Source organism: Melospiza georgiana, chromosome 11 (genome assembly GCF_028018845.1).
Source record: "Melospiza georgiana isolate bMelGeo1 chromosome 11, bMelGeo1.pri, whole genome shotgun sequence".
Taxonomy (NCBI): Eukaryota; Metazoa; Chordata; class Aves; order Passeriformes; family Passerellidae; genus Melospiza; species Melospiza georgiana.
Genome location: NC_080440.1, coordinates 2,708,640 through 2,732,943, shown reverse-complemented (window position 1 = coordinate 2,732,943; position 24,304 = coordinate 2,708,640). Strand labels below are relative to the sequence as shown.

The 24,304-nt window shown below is 45.2% G+C and overlaps 1 protein-coding gene across 5 annotated transcripts in view; it reads left to right on the top strand.

Annotated features, from left to right (window-relative positions):
- Positions 1 to 871: 871 nt before the first annotated feature.
- Positions 872 to 24,304, top strand: part of CHL1 (cell adhesion molecule L1 like) — a 125,174-nt gene continuing 101,741 nt past the window's right edge. For 4 of the 5 annotated variants that reach the window (XR_009115062.1, XM_058031957.1, XM_058031960.1 and 1 more), the window contains exon 1: positions 872 to 1,101. The gene's annotated coding sequence lies outside the window, so the exon portion shown is untranslated. The remainder of the gene's footprint in view (positions 1,102 to 24,304) is intronic. The other variant, XM_058031959.1, reaches the window with a different exon arrangement.

Sequence of the window (24,304 nt, the reverse complement as noted above, 5' to 3'; positions counted from 1 at the left end):
GAACTGTTTTGCATTTACTTAACAAATACATTAAACTATTCTGCCCTTTTCCCTTCTACTTTTCAGATATTTTTTTCTTTTACTGACATCTTTATAACGCCTTCCCTTAAATTTCATTATTTACTCCTCTTCCAAAAGGCAAGCTCACCTGCTTAAACCTGCAGCAGATAAACAACACAGTTGGCCAGTACATCCACACAAATTCCAATTGCCACTGCCCCAAAAATCTTTAACCCAAATGCTAATAATCCCCGGGAGTGCCACTGTGCTTCGGTAGGGTGGGTTTATGGTTTAATGCCCGTGAATGTTACTCTGTGGTAATTGTTCATTGCATTAGCCAAGGCTCAGAGAAAAGAGGAGCACCCAAAGGTCAAGAAACGTCTGAGGAGTCCGAGCCCTCATGGAAATGGTTCTGTCTGACCCTCCCCACCTCTGGGACGGGGTGCTTAAGACAATGACTGGCAGGTTTGTGACGACTGTCTTTACCAATCACTGAAATATTCAGCACGTTCCACGCGGGGCTCGGGGCACGAAGCGCCCAGGCAGAGTCCGGGTGCCCAAGCACACACGTGAACCTGAGCTGGGCCTGTGGTCATGTACTGCACACGGGGGGCATTCGCCAAAATAAAAACCAGACAAACCGAGGAAAAGAGGGTTTTTTCTGAGATTTGCTGCTGGGATGATGGGGTACATGAGGGTTTAGTAGGGGTAAGGGAGGAAGGGCTAAACCCTCTTGCGCTTTTCATAATCTCCATCCTTTCCTCTGAAAAGCAGCGACAATTCCGCACCCCAGAGAGGGGTGAGAGCAGGCGGGGACCGTCCCTTCCCCGGCAGCGCCTCGCTCTCCTCGCCCGGGTTTCGGCGGAGCGAGAGCATCCGAGCATCCCGGTTCCCCTCGGTTCGGCCGCTCCGTTCTGCTCCTCCCGGCCCGGTTCTGGGCTGCCCGGCCCTGGGGGCACCTGCCCGGCTGCGGGACGGCCCCCCGGGCTGGGGGCGGGCAGGGGCTCCCCTCGCTCCATTCTCCTCCCTCCTGCACCCGCAGGTGCCGCCCGCAGCAGCGGAGGCGCCGCCGGCTCCGGCCGAGGGGTTCGGATCGGGCAGGTGGGAGCCGGAGCGGGGCCGGGGCCGGGCGGGGGTGGCCGTGGCCCGGGGGAGGCCGTGGGGAGCGCGGGGCTCGTTGCCATGGCTGCCCGCAAGCTCCGCCGGAGGAGATAGCGATGCCAGTCACGGAGGGACCCTCTCCCTCCTCGTGGGTGTGGAGCGGGGCTGGCTTTGGGGTGGTTGCGTTGGGTTTTTCCGCTCCCCCTCCTTCCCTCCCCACCTACCTCCCCTTTTTTTTTTTTTTTTTTTTTTTTTTCTTTCCTTTTCGGGGTGGAGCGATTAATCCGGAGCGCCGGGACGGGGCTGCGGAGCCGCCGCCGCCACCGGGACCCCTCGGGCTCAAGGTACGGCGGGGCAGCGGGAGGGCTCGGGGGTGTCCGGCCTCGGGGCCGCCCTGCCCGGCTCCCAAAGCGCTCTTTAATTATTATTATTATTATTATCGCTCTGGTTCGGAAACTGCTTTTCCTGCTGCCGGCACCGCACCTGGTCCCGCAGCCATGGGAAGCGGAGCCGGGCTCGGGGCGAGCGGGGGGGATCGGGGGGTCCCGGGGAGCCGGTCCGGCCCCTTCTCCCCGCACTGGGGTCCCCGGGCGGAGGAGCCGCTGCCCGCGGGAAGTTTCGGGGTGCGGAGCCCTGCGGGGCCGGGGGACAGAGCCACGGACCGGGGGACAGAGCCACGGACCAAGGGACAGAGCCAGGGGATGGCGCGGAAGGTCCGGGGGACGGAGCCGGGGGGCAGAGCCATGGTCCAGGGGACAGCGCGGAGGGACCGGGGGACAGACCCACGGACCAGGGCACAGACCCACTGACCAGAGGACAGGGCCAGGAGACAGCACGGAGGGTCCAGGGGACAGAGCCATGGTCCGTGGGCTCGCCTGGGGGTTGCTGTGTCAGTCCCGTCCTGCTTTAGGTGGGCTCAAGTTTGCCATTCTGATGTCCTGCATCTTGGCGGACACTTGTTTCAGCTTCCCAAATGGTTTCGGAGAGGATTTGCGGTGCTTTCGCTGCAGTTCCTCAATAATTCCCGCGGTGCCCAGGTTGTTGGTGTTTTTTCCCTGGGAAGCGCTGTAATTGCCCGTGCAGCGCTGCGGGAATGGCTGGGCTCGGTGGCTGGGCTGTGTGCGTTATCGATTGGTGCTGCACGATCGGAGAGCATCGGCGAGCTTGGCAACGCAGCCCAAGGAGATTCTGCGTTCCTGTGGTCAGACACGGCAAATGTACGTGGGCTTTGCATCTGCCGCTTCCATCCTTGGGGATGCTTGGCTTCCTTTGGGGTAGGATGGAGCCGAGCTCTGTTTTGTTGGATTAGGTGTTCAGCACTACCTGGGAATACTTTTGCTTGAAATGTGGGTTTGGAATATTTCACCAGTGTGGTGACAGGTGGCATTTCTGTGTCATTGCCAAGGGTTCGGTGTGACTGAGTTCATAAGTGCTGTGTAGCTCCCCCAAATCCCAATTCCACAAGCAAGAAATAATAAATGTTATGACTTTAGAGCCAGGTCCGAGGAAAGGAGAGGAGGTGAAAAGCTGTACTTTAAATAAATATGTATTTTTTGGCCGTTTCTGAACGTGAAATGTTCCCTCGTTGGAGCTGTGCTTGCCACCCTCTGGCCATTGCTTCCCACGTGCCTCTGCTTATCTTCTGATAAGAGATACCAGAGTGCACAACTCCTGCTGTGTTAACACTTCTCCCTGCCTTAAAACTAATAGATTTTCATTGTGTTTCTAAAAAACCCAAGCCAAATAAAGCCCTCTCTCTCTCTCAATGGGTCATTAAAAATTAATCAAAAATTAGGAAATTCCGGTTCACCAGTTTCTGGTGCTCATTTAGGCTGAGCATCTGCTGTCAGTGGAGTCTGGCTTGCAGAGGAACTACAAGTCCAGATCATGTGACATTAAAATGAGATGCACAGGATAGGACACCGAGATTTGTAGGAGGTAATTTCTTTAGAAATACTGCCCAGTGTATATGAAATTATCATTAAATATCTTCAGTAAAAAAACACCTGCCGGCAATCAAGGAGTTGAAATTCTGCCATATGCAGCACACAGCTTGGAAACCAATTTGTTTTTAAACTCTTCCTGTTTGTTATAGTTTTTTTATCAAAATAGGGATGGGATGAATCTTGAATATAATGCTGAAATAAAGAGACTTTATTATTTGTACATAATAAATGTATATTGCTTCAGCAATATACATTTAACTCAGTGAGTGCAACCATTGTGGGCATTTAGCATGAGTTACTTCAGTAATTAAACTTCATGCATGAAAGTATAACAGTGCACTTCTTCACCCCAAGAAAGCCAACAGATAAGCCTTATTTAAAAGAAAGATTGCATTATTCACAGCTTGCATGTGTACCTCGAGTGCCTTGGACTGGGGCCACCTTGTTTGCCAGTAAAAATTTACTTCATCACTTCTGTTTGGGAGGGGGAAATGGAACAAAAAGGAATTTATTCTTTACATGAAACGATGCCGGGGACAGTTGCTCCTGTGATCAGAAAGGATCTGCTCCTTTCCCCGGTGGGAGAGGACAGGGACTACTTTAAACACTACTAATTAGATCAGTTTATCTTGCACGCATTACAATGCTGTAGTTGGTTAATTATAGCTTTTCCCATTAGCAGTACGTTCAGAATAATGGATTAACACATCACACAGATCAAAAGAACATCTACAAAGTTTATCTTGGAGGAAAGAAAGTGTTATTGTGTGTCAGGAAGTCCCCCTGGCTTTCCCAAGGCACAGATTTTGTTGGAATTCCTGAGCTGGTGCTTCAGAGCCCTGTGAATGACTTGAATTGATCACAAACAAGTGACACTGGAGCTCTGGGTTGCTTAGCAACCCACCAAGATGCCACAATTTCTTTTGGTGTATTTGTCCAGCAAAGTAGAAATTCAGTTTTGTTACAGATCGTGGGTTCTTTGCTGGCACAAAGCCCACCCTAGAACCACCCTAAATGGTGGAGAATGAAAATTGATGTCCCAGCACAGGGTGTGGGAGCAGCAGGGGAATAAAAACAGAGCAGGAATCTTGTACCATATTCTGGTGGTGATGTGCTCAGTGTTTTATAAAAAGTTTCAATTGTCCTTTCTTGGTTAGACTCCTAAAAAACTCCAAATCATTAGTGGGACGAGTTCTTTCAAAGAAATTGATCCACCAGGTGCTGTTTGAATGTGCTGTCATGAGCCGTGAGACCCTGCAAGGTCTGTGGGGTTTCCCTGAGCTCCACTCTGAAATGAAACCTGGAATATGTGCTTTGATTGGGGTCTGAATTACCCCATGGCCCACAGGGCTGGGGAGCTCTGCTGGATTCCCCTCACAGCACACCCTGAGTCCTTAGCAGGTCTTGTTGGGTGAGGGAATAACTCAAAGAGCAGAGGGAAGATCGATGTTATCGTGATGATCTACCTGGAGTGCCAACGTGGGCTTCAATGAATTCTAATTTGGTCAGAGGCTCTTTTTTGTTCCCCCTGGCGTGCTGCACCTTGGGAGGGAATCCTGCATCACCCCATGCCCACTCTCTGTGCTTCTCTTGGGGTTCCAGGGCCAGGGAACCCCCAGGGTGAGTTTGGATAATTCAGGAGCTCCCTCTGTGCGCTGCAGCTGCCAGTGGCTTTTCATCCTGAGCTGGAGCAAAGCTCTGCAGTGTGGGTGGGTGCACCTGGGGCTCCCAGCACCCTTTTGCTCTGCTTATCTCCAACCTTCTGAGCTCTGCTCATTCAGACAAATCCTCATCCTGCTGAAAGTGTGCCTAGGAAAAGGCTGCTGGGGCTGGGAGAACTGCAGGGTGTCATGGCATTCACTCTGGTTAAATAGCAGGGAAGATTTCTTCCCTCTGAATGGGAAAAAGGAATCCAGGTACTTCTCTTTGTAGAACTTGACTATTGAATATTTTACTGTGTATAGGACTAGATGGGCATTGTGGTATTGCCCACAGGAGCTGCTGAGACCACACTGAACCAAATCCCAGCTCGTTGTCACTGTTCCTAGGTTTATTGTAGATTAGATTATTGTACTTCATAATACATTATTGCAGTTCATAATCTGTGTATTTGTAATTAATTGCCCTTCTAGGCTCAGGCAGAGCTTAGGTGAAGACCTGTGAGCTTGGCTGACTTTGCTGTGGGTTGTTTTCCCCCTGTTGTTTCTGTGTACCAAAGTCAGTGCTCAAAACTCAAGGTTGTTGTATTTAGCATCTTTTTTTTTCCCTTAGCTACTCTCTTCCGTTTTATTCATTGACCTGTGTAAGTGCATTTGCATTCCCAGATGCTGATTAGTGATTGTAATAAACAGATGAAGGTGCTTGGTGATATTTGGTGCCTCAGGTTTCTCCTCCCAGCGTGTCCAGGCACCCTGCATGAAGCACACAGTGAGGGATGCCTGGGCTGATGATATTTTCTGGGGTTTCAGCACTCCCTAGCAGATGTTCCCTTCTTCCCTCATTGCACCTGGACGTGTGAAGATCAAAAAAAAAAAAAAAATGCAGATGGAGAACAGCTTATCATTAAAAGTAGTGATTGTTGTTACAGCTTAACTAACTTGTGGTTTTCAGTGTGATTTCCAAGTGCAGATCCTGGTCCGTGTAAGAAGGACACAAAGTGTAGCTACAAACAAGGCAAGCAGTGAGAGCATGAGGCTGCAGTCCCTAAGAACTCTAAATATTGCAGTGAGTCAAAGCCCTCTGACCTCCCATTACAGCTCAGCTTGATGATTTTGGTACTTTCAGAAATCTCATTTCAAGCTTCTCTGTTTTTTGGGAGGCCCATGGGATGACTCTGCAAGGTTGAAGTCACTGTTCAGAACAGCATCCTGGCCGGGATGAATGGGAAAGGCAGAAATCCACTCAGAGGAGTAGGAAAACAACAAAAAAAAAAGCAAAAAAAAAAAAAAAAAAAAAAAAAAAAAAGCAAAAAAGGAAGGATTGGGCCCATCCACCTTTCAGTGTGTGTCTGCTTTGGTGACTTTTGGAGTGTGACACAAGCAATTCCCTGTCAGCCTTCCCTGCTGGCTGACACTGAAGAGGTGCCTTTGAATGCTGCCTGCTGTGCTTGTGTGGCACTTGAAAGGAGAGAGGGCTGCCTTCAAGGAGAGTCTTCCCACAGCTTTAAAGGAGGTTTGAAAAATGCAGCTCTCCGTCCTGTCACGTGCTGCTCCAGCATTAAACCCAACGCAAACCTGGAACAATGTCTCAGGAAAAAATGCCTGGTGCCAGTGTGCACCCCCAGTGCTTCCAATAAAATCAGTCCTGATGATGAAAGATTGCTCTGCTGATAGGGAAAGGGAAATTATTATTACTGGGGAGCAGATTTTTTTTTTTCTGTTAGAAAAATCCCCAACAATTCCTTCAGCTAAGGGAGTGATTAACTCAATGGGTTATTTTCTTTTTACAGAATGCACCGTTGTTTTTGCAGTTTACTGAAATCAGAGATGGTTAATAAGAAGAGATTGTAGATTTGGAAGCAGGCACATGTTTTTGCCAAGGTTGATCTTGTAGGTCTGTCTGTCCATCACTGAAATCCTTCCCTCTGGGGCAGTTTGTGTGGATTGATCCAGGTTTGTATGTACACTTGCATCCATGGTTGTTTGTCTAATTTGTTGATTTTACTTCTTTGTAAGCAAAATACTCCAAACCACAATATGTTTGCTGAGTTCAGTGAACTTATTACCTAAAATTTGGGTTATTGCTCAAGTGCTGTACTGAATAAGGGCCCAGTGTTTTATTTTTCACTTTCATATCACTCTACCAATGACTTTGTTCCAGAAAAACTTCATTGAGAGGATAGATTTTAGAGGATTTCTGTTCTAAGTCAGAGGAGGTTCTGTCTGATTATTATTATTATTATTATTACTACTACTACTACTATACTACTACTACTACTCAGTTTTACAGGAATAAGCTGTATTCAGTTTGGCTTTGAGATCTGCCAAGCCATTGGTCCAACTGCAGCAATATTGGTCATTACCATCCCCATTCCTTCGAGATAAAGATTCCTTTTGTTGCATCTGGCCAGAGGAAAATGGCACAGAACTGAACTGCTGCTATCTGCCAGTTCTAGTGGCAGGTTTTATTTAACATATTTTAGGATGATCCACGGTGACTTCCAGGCTGGACACTGCCCAGGCAGAGAGCACTGGTGAGGTCATGGCGCCACTGAAATGGATGCTCAAACTCCCAGTGACCTCAGCAGAGTCAGCTTTTTGTCCCAGGAGTGATGAAAATCTCATTTACAGCCTCAGCAGTTTGAGGAGGAGGTGCAATGGCTCAGGCCCTTGACTGATACAAATGAGGCTGCTTCAGCTGAGGGTGATTGAGTTTCCCTGGCTGGAGCCATCTGGGATTTTGGAGACTCCACCATCGCTGTGGGCTCTGCAGGCAGCAGAGTTGGGAGCTCTTCAGGTGACTTCTCTCAGGTGTCTCCTGGTTTGGCTGGGAACAAATACCCAGCAAACAGCCCTGAGTATTCCTGTTTTCTGAGCCACACAAATGCCAGCAGTGGCGTGCAGGGTGAGGAGGAGCAGTGATTAAAGGGCTGTCCCAGCCGTGCAGAGCTAAGCCATACCTGCTCCATTAAACTGACAGGGCTAGCACTGAAATCCACAGTAATTGCTCAGGGTTTACCACCTGCATGACAAATGCACCTTGCTGTTATTGGCTGCGTGGGGCTGGACTCACCTAAATCTGGGGTTTTGATGATCTCTGCTGAGCCTGTGGAACTGCAGCCTCCCTGCTGTCTGTGTGTGTGCAGAGCTCAGCCCAGGGCTCTGCTCACCCCGATTTTTGGCTAATTCCTGTCCAGACAGTGCTTACCTGCTGGGAGAGGCTCGGGCTTGCCTCTGCAGCTCTGCATCACATCCCAGGGAATTGCTGAAAATGGAGCAGTTTGAGGGGATTACAGAGCAAAGCTTTGCTACAGGTGAAGTGCAGTCAGTGTGGTGGCACCAGATAGTAATCACAGAGGGACAGGGTGCCTTGGGGTGCAAGGGACATTAAGGATCATCTCATCCCTCCCCCTTGCCATGGCAGGGACACTTTCCATTATCCCAGGTTGCTCCAAGCCCCATCCAGGCTGGCTTTGGGCATTTCCAGGGATGTGGCAGCCCCAGCTGCTCTGGGCACCTTGTGCCAAGGCATCACCACCCTCACCATTCCTCAGGGAGGAATTCCCACCCAAAATCCCATCCAAACCTGCTGTTTCTCTTTGAATCCATTCCCCCTTGTTCTGTCACTACATGCCCTTGCAAGCAGTCCCTCTCTATCTTTTTTGTAATAATAATTTGGTGATGCAGCCCCTAAAGAAAAGGGAATTTCTGCCATCTCCTTCCCCGTGAGCAGGATGCTGCCTTTTGGAGCACTGTACCTCATTATCCTGCCAGAGCAGCACATTTTCCCTGTCAGCCATTCCCCCTGTCAGACATCCCTGTGCAGTGAAACCTCACAGAATTCCAGCTGCATAGCAAGAGGAAAATTTCATCTCTGGCGCATTAAATTATGCCTCAGTGTTCATTAATGAAAAAACAACCATGAAAACCACAACAGGCAACAAACCTGGAGGGTTATTCACAATCTTATCATGTGCACCACAAAAAAAATTGGAATAATCTTTGCATTCAGCAGATAAGCAGTATTCTCCCTACAAACCTTTTCCACTGTGATCCTCCAGAATGTATGCTGAGCTGGTCTGTGCACAAAGCTCCCTGAAATGGGTGGTCAGACCAAATTTTTTATCCCTGGCTAGGATATCGTCAGGAATGTTATGTATTTTCCCTGCTAATTACATAATGCAGTCACTGAAAAGAATAATGTATGCAAAGTTTGGATGCTCAGGCAATGACAACCCATTTAACCATTTATAGCTTTATGTATTTTATAATCCCTGAACCCAAATGTCCCCGGAGAGGGAAAGTGCCCTTAAAAATTTTAAGCCTTTAAATTAAGTGAATTTAAATGTGCTCATTTGCATATTTTCCCTTTCTTTGTTCTGCCTGAATGAGATATTGCTGCAGTAATTGAACTGTAATTTCAGGGCAGGTAAATGATGTCAGACAGGCGAGGCTGCGGGCGCTGCCGGAGCCGCTAATCCGCGATTTGCAGCACACCTTGGAGAGGGGAGCCCGTCCAGGCCACTCAGCATCACCCAGCCAGGGGCTGCCTCTGAAATTCAATCAGTTCCTGATCCTAAATGTGCTCCTGGGGGCAGGGAATTCCTGGGAAACAAACTTCCCACTGAGCTGATGTCATACAGAATTCCGAAGGGGTTTGGGGTGGAAGGGACCGTAAAGATCTTCTTGTTGTAGCTTAACCGTGTCCAATCTCTCCTTGGACGTTTCCAGGGATGGGGCAACCACAGCTTCTCTGTGCCAGGGTCTCCCAGCCTCACAGGGAACAATTTCTTCCTGATAATCTCACCTAAATTTTCCCTCTTTTCAGTTTGAACCCATTAGTCCTTCAATTTGAATCCTATCACTCCAGTTTCGGATGAAATACATAGACGGGTCAAAGCTGAATTCTCCTAAAAGTAAAATTCTACAAAATTTTATAAAATTTACAAAATTTTGCTAAAGAAGAGCACTGAGGCTTCTGAAAGTTTTCCTGAGCAGGCTCTGCTGCTGGCTTTTTGGTGTGTGTTGTTCTCAGCCCATGATTTGGCATCTCTGTACCTGTGGGACAGCTGAACTGGGATGGGTGGGAGGGAGAGGCCAGATTGTCAGTATCTGTTGGGAAAAGTCTTGGTTATGGTGTTTGGAAAAGACTGGGTCATACAATGTTGGCAAAGTGGTTTTGGCTCCGTTATCCTGTGTATCTTCTGCAGGAATGCAGGAGAAGCCCATGAGCAAAGGGGGAAAGCAGAAGAGGGCAGAGATGATTGTCTGGAGAGCTTGGCACCAATCCCAGAAAAATAATGGAAAAGTTGATAGAGGATTGAATTAAAATAAAGAATGGAGATAATTTAGGCCTCTCTGGTACGGGAGGAGTTACAGGTTTGATGAATGAGGATGAGTGAGGTTTGTGTCAGGGTTTCCTGCTGTTGGATGTGGTGTGCTGTAAACCTCAGTTAAAACCAAACAATCCCAACAAGGCTGGTGTGTGGAACTGGCATCAATCTTGTTTCACAGAATCATGGAATGGTTTGGGTTGGAAAGGACCTTAAATCCCATCCAGTGTGCCATGGCAGGGACATCTCCCACTGTCCCAGGCTGCTCCAGCCCCAGTGTCCAACCTGGCCCTGGACACTTGAGGGATCAAGGGCAGCCCAGCAGGATGAAGGGCAAATAGGATCCTTTCACACAGGGATTTTATCTGAATCCGTGAGAGTGCTGGAAAGCCAGGGTCAGCTGTGGTGTCAACAGCTGAAAGAAAGGGTTTACAAACCTGGAGAGTCGAGGAAATAACCACAATATTGATTTGAAGAGTGGAGGAAATTCCCTGCAGTGAGAGATTTAGAGCTCAATCTGCTTAGCTCATCAAAAAGAGGATTGAGAGGGGACTTGATTACAGGGACAAGTATTTTCATGGGGAAAGCATATCCAGCTTTTTAATCAAGAAGAGAAAAGAAAAATCAGATCCAATAGCTGCAAGCTGGAGCCAGACAATTTTAAATTAGACATTAAAGACTTTTTTGTTGTTGTTGTTTTATCTGTGATTAACCACTGTAATGAACTGTGATGTGTTCAGATGGAGACTGGATACCTTGTGTGACAATCAAACATGAGTTGCTGGATATGTTTTGTGCTGTATAGAAAGGTGCAAAGGTCTTAAAATGTGTGAGCATTCAAAGGGCAGTCAAGGAAGAAGAAAGAAAAGGGATATGGGAAGCACAAAAAGGAGGAACAGAACCACTGAAAGGACAAAGAAAGGAGTTTCAGAGCTTCTGTTTCGGAGTATTGCAGCATATGTGTGAGCAAAGTGAGTTTTGGCATTGGGAGCACCTTGGGTGTTGGCAGAGCTGGAGTCATCTGTCTCCCAGTCAAAACAGCAATTTTGGATTCTGGGCTTTGTTAATGATGATAAAGAAACCTCCTCTTTGTGGTCTGGGCTTTTGGCAGTGCTGGGGGAGAGGATGGAGCTGCCAAGAGCAGGGATGGACCCGAGGATGGGGTCCCACCAAGGTTGCAAAGGGCATGCCCTGTGTCCCTGGGAATTGGTGGGATGTCCCCATTCCATCACTGGGGTCTCCTGAGTGCCCCCACTTTGCTGCCATCGGTGTCACACACACAAGAGTTAAAGGAAATTAAGAACTTTATATTTCTGCCATTGGACCAAATTTTCAGGATGATGCCTTGAGAGGCTGCCTGGAACAGGGTTAAAGGAATAAAGTAGGAATTTATTAAAATAAATAGGTGTAAATAGATAATTTATTTATTAAGATAATAGGATTTATTAAAATAAATAAATGAAGGTGCGTCCTTCAAAGGATAAACCTTGGGCAGTGCAAGAGCTCAGACATGGCCCCATCCAAGGTGGATCAGGGTCAGGAGTTCTCACACTTTTGTCAGTTTTGCTCCATTTCCATGTTGGGGTTCATTGTCCAATCCCAGCTCCAGGTGATGCAGTCCCACCCTCCCAGGTTGCTCCCCTCCATTCCCTGCTGTTTGCACTTTTTGGGCTGAAGCTGAAGTGGTGTCCTTGGTTCTGGGCTGGACAAGGATTGTTCTGTGGGACTGAGCTGTGAGGAGAGCTGCTGACACTGTGCATGGAGTTCAGAGCCACAGAATGCAGTGCAGAGTCTGGGAAATATGAAAGCTGAAATTTAAGGCACCAAGGAAATCCCACAGGAAAATCTCAGTGGTCTCAGGATTTTTGATGTGTTCTCTTTGTCTGTCTGTCCTCCGAAGTTGTTTCACCAGAGCAGTGATTGAGACTTCTTTTTTCCAAGAAACATGTAACTCTATTACAACTCTATTACTCTATTAATAATGAGATAATCATTAATTTACACCCAATATTGTGTATTTTCTGTGGGGCAGTGCAGTCATGCTCCAGGTGACTTTGTTGCTGTTTTTTTCCTGTGGATCTTCAGCTATAAGGGAAGTGAAACAGATGCCTAAACACTGTCAGTGTTTTTGCTATCATGGGAGCTCTTTAGCCAGGACTGGAAATCACTTTTCCAGAAAAATTTCCAAAACTCTTCTTTTCTTTCAGAGCAGAGAATATTCTGCCATGGTTGTGTGGAGGGAAATCACTCACATAATGCTGGATTTTCACAACTCCACCCCAAAGGTGTTACCTGTATTTAACAACATTCCCTGCATTGTTTTCAGACTGGAAGAGAGTCACTATTTCAGGATCTTTTCAGTGGAAATAGGAACAGGTTTTCTTTGGACTATTTAACAAAACCATCAACTCTTTGGAATCAATTAGAGCTCCAATTACTTGCAGCTCTGTTTCTGCCTTGCACATTTCGCACTGAGTACCAGAGTGTGGAATTGTTCTGGTTATGGCCATATTCTTCTTGGAACTAGGAAAATTGCTAAATGGGAATAAACTGATTTATTGGGGAAAAAAATACAAAGCAAAGGATGTGTGCCCTACCTGTAAGAACTGGCTGAGTGGGCAGTAATTATTCCCAAATCCTGCTGCAATATATCCACCTTGATGATCATTTTCTTTCTCAGTGGACATCCCAATAATTGTCTTTGCCCCAGGATCCCCTGGAAGCTGCTCTCAAATCAGAGCAGCCCTTCAGCATTTAACTCCTGCCATTGTGACATCCACTAGGAATGCAGAGAGGTAGGAATTACCCCATTCAATCCGATTAAAGATCCAATTAACTTGGAATCCTCTCCCTGTTAGTAACCAATACCACATGACTCAACACCCTGGGAAAAGCCCCAAACCTTCCTCTCTCCTTCCCTGAACCCTCATCACAATTAAGGAGCAAATTGTCCCTTAAAGATTTTATTTTATTTTATTTTATTTTATTTTATTTTATTTTATTTTATTTTATTTTATTTTATTTTATTTTATTTATTTTTATTTATTTTATTTTTATTTAATTTTATTTTACTTTTTATTATTTTATTTTTATTTTTATGTTATATTTTATTTTTTAATTTTTATTTTATTTATTATTTTATTTTATTTTCCCTTCTTCCCAAGCACTTCCAGCATGACTTCCATCCTGAAACATGAGATCAATAGCACTTATAAATTCTTCTCCTGCCTTGAGGAAGTATCATCATTAGCACTTGAAATACCTAATCATTCTCCTAATCATCCTGCCCTTTGTATCAATAACTTTTCCTGTGTCAGACAGGTCACAAAGGTAATTATGGTGATTTTCTCTCTTGTTTTAAATGTGCTGTGTCTTAATTCCAGTGTGATCATTGCAGTGGCTCCTTGACCTTGTCTCACCTGTTTTCATAAATACTTGTGTCTGTCATGTCCATTCCTTGAAACACTTCATCTGTGCATGAAATCCTGGGGATTCTTCTCATTCCTTTCTTAAAGGGACTTTTAATATTTTCCTTTTTTTTTTCTTATTTAGTCCTTTTTGCATCTCTAATTTTTGAGTGCAGTTCTGCTTTGTGTCAAAGGCAAAAATAAATCAGCGCATCTGAATTGCTAATAATTATTATTACTAATTCTTTCAGCCCTTTCTGAGGCATTCTGTACAGAATCCTCATCTCAGTTGCACCCTGAGCACCTTGGGCTGCTGAGCAGATGCTTCCAATTGAGGTGATTTTTATTCATTTTTGTGGAAAGCAGAGAATCCAATTGAATCCCTCTCCTCCTGAAGGCCAGGGGCTATTTGGGGAATTTAACTTCAGTTACATCAAATGAAACAAATCCATTCTGACCCTTGAGGAAGCCTCATGTTTTAGATCATAGGTTGCTTCTAAATATAAGGATGGGAAATTAATGTCTCCCTGGATGGATGATCCTGTAACTGTCTCCTGCAAGGGTTTTCACTGTTTGCTTTGAACTGAGAGGCCTGGGCATTTCTGAGCAGGCTGAAATTTGAGTGGATAAAGTGTTTATGAAATGTTTATTTATGAATATATATATTTATGGTTGTATATTTATGTTTTTATATATGTGGAATACATATATTTGGATGTGGAACATATAAATGTGGAATACATTTATATATTTGGAATACAGGCATTTTGGGTTTGGGGCTCAAGGTTGTTTTCTCCAGTTTATTTGAAAAGTCTCTTTAAACTGGGGCTTTTATTGCATTAATTGTGCACAAAATTAGTTAAATTACTATATTTGCATGGTTTTGCACAGAATTGTTTAACCATGGTGGCAGTACATGGAAAAATAAAATCATTTGGGAGATACATCTATAGATATAGCTTTGTTTTTGTTTCAAAACCATTTTGTGCAACAGGCAGTGGTTTTAGCCTTGGGCTCTTGAATCTGATATCACATTTATCTTCCCTGGAAATAATCAGAGTACATCAACATCTGATGTGCCTGAAAGGGAAACAAACACAAGTGAAGCAGCTCAATGTGGAGCATATGAAATGTTTCGAATTATTCCTGAGCTATGAACTTTGAAATTTGATATTACACACCTATAATGTGTTTTCATGAATGTTCCCACACAATTACTTTTATATCTTCTATTTATAAATAAAGATGAGGGGTTTTGCATTGTGTGGGCACATGAGAAGTGCTGGAAAGCTCCTACACCAAAGTTTATTTCTTCCTAATATTTAATAATTAGGTGTTGCCTGAGAGGGGGTTCAGATTCCTTTTGTTTTAGGATATTGTTTTATTTGGGTGCTCCTCTCTGAGGAACAACTTCATCCTGTCTTTGGCACTCTCAGTGGCAGATGTTACCACTCAGAGCAGACAAGAAGATTCAGATTTATATTTTCTTTTTTTTTTTTTCTTTCATAAGTGACTTGCCCCCCAGGCATTTTTTAACAGGGAGGATATAATTTCAAATTAAATGTGAATTTGCAGGCTTTCCAAAGCTCCAAATTGCAGAGATTTCTCAGTGTGGCTCAAGGAAAATAAAACTCTCCATGCAGATGGGCAGCTCTGGTACCAAAGCTTGAGTTTGCCTTGTACAAATTTGGACAGAAGAGAGGCTTTGTCCATCACTGAGCTGCTTTCATTCACTCTTTAACAACCCTTTCCCTTCTGGAAACCTCAGAAAGGCCAAGCTGGATTTCCCCTTCTACCTTTTCCCCTTCACCTCCAGATGGTGACTGGTGCTTTAACATCTTATTTATCAGGTGAGTCTCCAGCATCAGTAGCACAGGTGATTTTAAGAGGAAGAATTTGGTGTCCAAGCAGGAATTCAGAGGGCCAGGAAGGCTTTTTGTGCCTGCCAAGGTGTTTGCTCCCATGTTGGATGGGGAGAGGTGCAATGAGGAGAGGATGTCCCTCTTCATCGTGATGGGGATTTTTCAGCTATTCCAGGAAATTGGTGTCTGAGATTTGTATGGCTTTTAAAGGAAAAAAAAAAAAAAAAAAGCAAACCTTAACACTCCAGATCTAAAACATGAAAGGATGAAGAACATGAAAGGATCTAAAGTGTGAAAGGATGTCCCAAGTTTAAGAGCAGAACTTTCCTCCTGATGAAACAGAGCACAGAGGAACCTCCTTGCCTAAATCTCCATTTTCCTGTCCCAGCCCTGAGCAGGTCAGGTCTGCCTTGTCTGGAGCTGCTCCTCTTTGTGTGGGCTCTGCCTGACTGAGGACATGACATCTCCTCACAGTCTGCCTTTCATTTCCCCACCTTTATTCTCCTTTTCACCTTTTCTTCCAGCAGTTGGCGTGCGTTTCACCTCTTGCTCTGCTCCTCCCTCTGCAGTGCTCCTGTCCCCAACCCTGATGGCTCTCAGGGTTCTGCAGCCCCCAGAACTTTCCCATCCAGGATGATTTGGGTTCACTGTGGTTTGGTGCTCCTGTCCCCAGCCCTGCAGAACTTTTCAGCAGTTCTGCAGCCCCCAGAACTTTCCAATCCAGGATGATTTGGGGTCACTGAGGTTTGATGCTCCTGTCCTGAACCCTTCTGCCTCTCAGGGGTTCTTCAGCCCCTGGAATTTTCCCATCCAGGATGTTTTGGGGTCAGAGTAGTTTGATGCTCCTGTCCCAGCCCTGCTGGCCCTGAAGGGCTGTGCAGCTCCAGAACTTTCCCAACCAGGATGTTTTGAGGTCATTGTGGTTTGATGCTCCTGTCCCCAGCCCTGCTGGCTCTCAGGGGTTTTGGGACCCCCAGAACTTTCCAATCCAGGATGTTTTGAGGTCATTGTGGTTTGATGCTCCTGTCCCCAACCCTGCTGGCTCTCAGGGTTCTGCAGCCCCCAGAACTTTCCCATCCAGGATGTTTTGGGGTCTCTGTGGTTTGATGCTGATCAAGGACTGTTTCCACCTGACATCTGTTAATTCATACATCTTTTAGAAATAATGAAATTGCAGAAATGTGCGTGCAGGCAGGAATTGTCTCCCCGCACCAAAATCTCTCCCTCTGGATCACCTTTTTTGAGACGTGGCCACAAATTTCCTTTGTGCCCCCACGTTCAGGTGGTTTTTCCCTCAGCGCTGAGCATCCAGCCTCGGAAAGGAGCAGAGCCAGCTCGGAGAGCTTTAACCCACGATGAGTCCGATGTCCTCGGGGAGAAGGGAGATTAAGGAGCCCAAATTCTCCCGGAGATTGTCGCTTGGCTAATGATGATCGTAGCCCCTGGCAGCGGGGGATGATAGGGCTGATACTTAGCAGGGGTTGTGAACCAATTAGTGTGCTCGACAAAACACTCGGTCCATGGGGTGCAAATGTTAGGAATATTTATAGGGCTGGCTCCGCAGCCAGCTAATCAAAACTGGAGAAAGCTCCTTAAGAGCCTGTCCCAGGCTCTGCGGAGGCCCTGGGATTACACAGCTGACAGATAAACAAATGTTTGCCCGTGTAAACATTAGGACTCGAAGACTGTGTTTGAACCCTTTCTGGGTTTGCTGGTGGTGTGAAATCAATTAGGGGTGATGAGAGCAGGCTGGAGCGCGCTGCCCTGAGGAGAGCGGGCTCTGGAGGTGGGAATTCTCTGTCCATGGGAATTCTCCTGTTGGCCTCTCCCAGCCTGGAGTTTGGATTTTGTTTTAGGATGTTGGGGTGTCCCATCAGCTGGCCATGTGGAATGGGAGCAGCGCAATGAGAACTCAGGTGCTTTGCATTCATTCATGCTTCAGCCCTGAGTGTTCCTGTCAACGCCTTAACCCACCAACTCCCAAACCTGCTGATTTTCCAAAACACGGCACTGCTGGAAATAAACTTTGGTCTCTCAGTTAGAGCTGTCCAGCACTTTGTGCTGCTGAGGCAGAGATTTGGTCCTTGCATAAGGTCTAATAGAGGAGTGTGACGGTGTTCACAGGGGTCTGAGGATGAGGGAAGAGATGAGGATCTGACTCCATGTTTCAGAAGGCTTGATTTATTATTTTATGATATATATTACATTAAAACTATACTAAAAGAATAGAAGAAAAGGTTTCATCAGAAGGCTGGCTAAGCTAAGAATAGAAAGGAATGATAACAAAGGTTTGTGTCTCAGACAGAGAGTCCAAGCCAGCGGGCTGTGATTGGCCATTAATTACAAACAACCCCATGGGACCAATCCCAGATGCACCTGTTGCATCCCACAGCAGCAGATAACCATTGTTTGCATTTTCTTCCTGAGGCCTCTCAGCTTCTCAGGAGGAAAAATCCTAAGGAAAGGATTTTCCATAAAAAGGTGTCTGCGACAGTACAGTTTGAGAGAAAAGAATTCATCTTAATTTACAGGCTGGCCTAAATGTTTCCAAGGGTTTCTCTATTGGCTTGTTTATTTATTTGCACTTCATTTCGAATTTACAGGGTATTTTCCTCTCTGATCTCAGGCCTCCGTTGCAGAAACACCTCTGTAAAGCAGACAAGAGTAAGAAAAATCCACAGGTTTCCCTGGAAAAGCTTTGTGGAAGCTGAGAGTATTGATTGCTGAGATTGAAGGCATAAATGTGGTTGTACATGTCTTTACAGAGAATCTGCAAACAGAAGAACAGCTTCTAACCCCACTGCTCAGCTCCCTACCAAAACATTCTGCCTTGCTGCTTTCCAGCTGCTCTTTTACAGCAAGTGATCATTTTGAAATACAACCATTTTGGGTTTGGGGCTCAAGGTTGTTTTCTCCAGTTTATTTGAAAAAATCACGTTGAACTGGGGCATTTATTGCACTTGGCACGCTCCACACTAGGTCTTTACTTAAAGAAAAATCAAATTTTAATAAAAGCCAGGTTGCAGATTGTTCTGGTGAGCACAATGTGATTTTATTTTTTTATTATTGTTATTATAGATTTTTTTTTACACCCTCCTGTGTGTAAAAGCTTTCTTTATGCTGCAGCTACTCTGGCTGTAAATGGCTTTAAGTGCAGTGGTTTAATACACAGATGTTCTTTCTGATGGCTGCTATGTGTTGAAAATGACATAATGTCTTTTTTGAGCCTGAAAAGCACCATTCTCATTGGTCCTGGTCATTGTGTTAATAGTGCTCTTTATTTGCAGGTTTTCTTCAGGGTTTTCTTTTTCTTTTTTCTTTTTTTTTTTTTGCTTTCTTTTTGTTCATGTGTGTATCAGAGGCACAACACACTGGCAGTTAAATGGGGTAAAAATGATCTTTTGGAGAGGACGGTCCAAGTCCATGGAGACTCTCCAGGGATCTCATTAAAGCCTTCTTCCCTAATCCAGTGTACTGCAATATCAGCTCTCTGAATCCCCACAGTGTGCCTTCCTGATAGGTTAGTTTACACAGAATTAATTGTCTAATTTCGCAAACAACCAGTACAGTGCACATTGATTTTTATTTATTTATTTATTTCGCTGTCTACTTTTCATCTGGTCTGCTGCTCTGGTGGATTCTGCTTTGTATTTCAAGGAAGTTTTGACAACCCATCTCTACTTACACCACTTTGTTGTAGCCTATATCAATAGGAATCATTATTTATTTTTATCATTCTTCTTTTTGTCCTTCCAATATATAAAAATTGCTGGTAATTTGAGCAATAATTTTCTGCATTAAAAAAAACAAGTATAAGGAGATTTCAGAAAAGGAAATTCAGATTGTTTAAGGCTTCAGTGGTTTAGATGCTCCAGAGACTGATCCTGAATGAGGAGCTTGGATTTTCCTTGTCCTCAGAGGTTGCCTGGCTGCTTTGGTGGCACTGGAATAGCACAGGGAAAATGAGCCTTGCCCAGAACAAAGGAGAGCAAGAGGAAATCAGTTTATATAGAGAACAGAAAAATACATTTGAATAAAATCTCATGGACTGGGCTGTGAATTTGGCTTGAATAGTTTTTTAATATATTTGGAGGATCTGTTTTAGGGTAAAGTTCTTGAAATGTAACTTGCACACAGAGGATTTTTTTCATTTGAACCAGAGATTGTTCAGGTTGACCAAGACCTTTAAATTCATCAAGTTGAACTTAGTACCTGTGGTTTTTAACCACATGAGAAAGATGGATTTACTCACAATACCCCTCAGCTTGCTTTGGCCAGGGTGGCTGCTGAAAACCTGCTGCTCCCAAATACCTGCTCCAGACTGCTTGGCTCCTCATTCTGCTGCACTCAGGAGACAGATTTCCCTTCCCTTCCCTTCCCTTCCCTTCCCTTCCCTTCCCTTCCCTTCCCTTCCCTTCCCTTCCCTTCCCTTCCCTTCCCTTCCCTTCCCTTCCCTTCCCTTCCCTTCCCTTCCCTTCCCTTCCCTTCCCTTCCCTTCCCTTCCCTTCCCTTCCCTTCCCTTCCCTTCCCTTCCCTTCCCTTCCCTTCCCTTCCCTTCCCTTCCCTTCCCTTCCCTTCCCTTCCCTTCCCTTCCCTTCCCTTCCCTTCCCTATAGGAGTAAAAGATGCAAAAATGAGATACTTTTTTTGTGTAAGTAAGGGAGATTGAGGCACTAGAACAAGGTGAAAGGACAAGTCAGGATAGCTTATTTGGAAGGCGAAAAAAAAACCCAAACAAAGCAGCAAAATTATCCTTAAAGCCTGTTGTGATTCAGAAATGTGTTAATCAATGCTAGGATTTCATCTTCTGTTTCTCATTTACATACACAAAATATTTCCCAGTGAAAACTACAACTTGTTGTGGAAGAAGTGAGCATTTTGGACAATGTTCATCTTCTCTGCATTCCCTCCTTTGCCAGCATGTCTCGAATGGTGAACAGAAAAGAAGTCAGGGAAAGTTTGCTTTGCCACTTCATTTATTGTCCTTTTGGCTCTTGCTTCTATTAAAGAAATTCAGGAGCAGTGGGAATTTACACCGGGAATTTACATTGCCCCAGCTGTCCCAAACTCCTTTTGCAGAGAGGATTGTGTCTCCCTGGGTCTGAAAAACTGAAAAGGTAAATGGGATTTCTCCATCACCCCAAAGTTCCCAGCAACTGCACACTGGGTTTGAGCAGACCTGAGGCTGTTCCCTGCTGGGAGGGAATGTGGGACAATCCTGTCTGGCCCTGTGACAGGGATGTGACAGCGAGCAGAGCCCCCAGAGCCGTGTCCCCCCACTGGCAGCGTGCGCGGTCTCCTCCTGTCAGCTGTTATCTCGGGGTGGTGACATCACACACTAAACAACACCTAAGGCAGGTCTCTGCCTATTAAAAGATGAATTCCCAGCACAGCTGAAACCTCTGGGGCCTTTGTCACCAGCTTCAATGGGGCTCAGCTCCCACCTCGTGGCTCCATGGGAGGAGGGATAAATTGCTGCCGTGACTGCGCCTGTCGGTGCGGTGCAGGGAAGGATAATTAGCAGTCAGTCAGTCATGGAGCTGCCTGTCTGATGAATAATAGAACTGACTACCACTGAAACGTTGCCTTCCAAGTGGGTAAAGTGATTTTAGCAGATTAACATGAGTGTAGGCAGCCAAGAAATATGGCATGAAAACCAAGCGTGAGAGGAGTTCTAGACAGAAGACATCAACTTTTCCGTCTGTCTGGCGTCCAAAACACGCTGGGGATTTTTGTGTAAATACTGCACCAGGAAGTTGTTGTTGTGTTAATTCTGCACCAGGAAGTTGTTGGGGATCAAGAAGTCAAAGTCTTGTGTAACTAGGATTTGTTTCTTCTTTATTTTTTTGTGGAAGTGGGTTGATGTTCTTAGAGGAGCATGAGGGAGATTTCAGTGAACGCTCTTCTCCCTTTTTGCTTCTTGTCAAAAATACCTTTGGAATTTGTTAGAGGAGCTCCTTTGTGAGGTGTTCAAGACCAGCTTGGATGGGGATTGGAGCAACCTGGTCTAGTGGAAGGTGTCCTTGCCCATGGCAGGGACTTGGAAAGAGATGAACTTTAGGGCTCCTTCCAAACAAAACCAATCTGTGATGGCACAAGGATGATGGACCACGTTTTATTGGAAACCCTGGCTTGGAAACTATGATTGCTGACGGAAAGATGGTGAGACCAGCTGGTGCAGAGAACCTGTGGGACAAAGACAGGTGCTGGCTTTGCAGATCTGCTACCTCTGAGCAAAGCAAGCAACAATTAAAGCAGAAGAAAGGCAGCCCAGCATAGTTTTAATCATTAGTCTCAGTTTGTCGTTGGCCTTAACGCTGCATGAGGCTTTGTGAGAGCATAAAGGCAGCTCTGTAATGCTGAGCCTTTTAACCAGCCCTGTTTGTGGATTGTGATTGGCAAAGCCATTGACTTCATATTCTTTCATGTTCTTTCTGTTCCCCCCTGTTTTGATGTTATCCTGCAGTCATCTTAGCTGCGTATTAAACAAGAGACTGCTTCAATATCAAATGATCAAAGGGCTTGGGGAACACAGGCCCATAAAGAATATATGGAGAGCTCGGGGAGAATGGTGAGTTGAATTTAAAGGCTTTTTCAAGCTGCTTAATTCCTGCTTAGATTGCTGGTGTCACCAATAGGCAACAGTCCCTTTCTTTAAATCTTTTACTAAGGATTGACTGGCAGAGTCCCTGTTTTACATGAGGTTTAAAGAGTAAAAGGCCACCCTGAAGGTCAAACCCTAGGAGATTTCCTCTAAGAGCTCATTGATTCTCCTCGATTTTTGACTAGGAGAGAGACCACTCCTTCCTAGATCTGCAGCTTGGATACAAGTGCCTCAGTATGTGCCAGCACAGAAGGCAGGAGCCAAAGCGTAAGGGCAGGAAAAAAATCAGAGAGAAAGATGCTGTGGGGCAGACAGACAATGATCTCAGTCTTGTATCATTCAAACTGGTGACATTATTAGCTACTGGTCCATGAAAAAAAAAAGGGCAGTATTATTTTATCTGTCTCAGAAATGGATTATGTTAACAATGAAATTGGGCAGGATAAAGATTTATGGCCCCATCCTCAGCTTGAGTAAACAGGCAGAGAGGACCTGAGTGTGTGGGGATGGAAGAGCCGGGCTGTAAATGCTTGGGATCTGGTTTTCTTCACAGACAGACACAAATTCAAGGGTGCTGTGACTGCACAGGCAAGTAACTGTCTCTTTTTTATACCAAAAAAAATTCAGATGAGCATGTCTTGCCTCTCTAACCTCATTAGAGTGTTGGCTTTGTGAGCTGCCCAGTGCTGTGGTAGTGATTAGCAAAAGCCTACCCCATAAGCAAACTCTGTATTTGTGCTATTACCTACTCCTGTGATATTTCAATCTGATTCATTAGAGAAATTAGCATTTTTATGGACTAATTAGGGGAAAATGTTACTCGTACCCTTCCTGATATACAGGGATTTTTCATATAACAAAGCCACATAGAAGTGAAACATGATTCCACCCCCCAAAAAAGGCAGAAGAGCAAAATGATTATTCTAATTAACATAGAATATTGGGGAGATTTGAACTTAAAACCAGGAATTAATAGATGGTTAGATTGCTGCACTACTGGCAGTTTGTCCAGTCTTTTTGAATTTGTAATTCCAGCTCTCTTTCAGCTATTTTGGTTCTTGAGGCATAAAAATATTTTAAAAGCTGTCAGTCAGTCAGTCACTGTATTTTTTGTGACAGTTGCAAAATGCACAGTAATGAGAATGAATAGTAATGAGTGCATTATTCAGCAGCTATAAATACCAATTGATTTCCACTGTAAGTTTATATATTTCAGTCAACATGCATTTTTAGCCTTATTTTTTTTTTTCCTCCTCTTTAAAACCAGGCTCAGGTTTTATTAGACTGTAGCTAACAATCATTCAGACATGTCTTAATGAACCACTTGCTTTTGAAGCTTATTTTTAAATCTGCCTGTGTGTCACTTGCTCATGCTCACGTTTTCTGTTTGCCAGGAGGGTAAAAATGGGTGTCTGGGACTAAACATCTTTGCAGAGGAAGTGGTTTGGGTCTTTTTTTCTTTTCTGAGAAGGTGGAATAGCATTATTTTAATCAGCGCAGACATCTCCTGTTCTGATGGTTATGTTCTGATAATGATCCTGCTTTGCAGAGGCTCAGAGCAGCAAACCCTTCATTCCGGGCTTCTGTGCAAAAGGCAAAAATCTCCGCCTTGCACAGAGGGGAGAAGTTCAATTAGGCCTTGTGGTGTCAGGGGAGGCTGGTCAGGCTGTAATTGGCTCCAGCTGACTGGCTTTTGGGCCATGCTGGTGCTCACCTGCAGTTGGACGCTTCTCAAATATGTATGGAATTTTGTATTGCGTTTGAGAGCGCTGCACCAAGTCAGAATAATTATTTAAAACTATAATTTGCTGTGAGTGCACTCTGATGAGCAGGGTGAAGGGGAGGAAGAAGGAGAAGCCTTCTCCTTCACCAGAAGTGGAGAAAGCATTAAAATTGTGGAAGAAGATAAGTAGGAAAGGACCTTTGGAGTTCCTCCTGTTGAACATTGGCATTGAGCTTAATGTTGACTTTGAACTTAAATCTGGTTGCTCTGGGCTTTGTTGGGTTGAAAACAGGAACTGGGCTTCTCTCTCCATGCTGGACAAACCCAGTTCTCCCAGCTCTCCTCCCAAGTTATGTGCTGCATTGTTAGAACCCTAGATACAAAGAATTTTAAACTTCCTGTGTTAAAAACCACAGATCTTCAGCTCCACCTGGATTTTATTTGCTTTTCCTCCTTTTCCCCTGCAGTTTGGGCCAGGTTTCTGTAGCTCTCCTGGGCAGTCCCCACTCCCACCTTCTGTTCACTTTCTGTGTTGGAGCTCGGTCAGGGATTCCGTGTCCAGCCAAGCCAGCCTTCTGCCACGTCTGCTCCACTTCCCACTCACTGGGATTGTGGGCTGTTCTTGTACTTTGGGGAGGTTTTCCATGAGGATCAGGGAGTTTTCCTGTGCC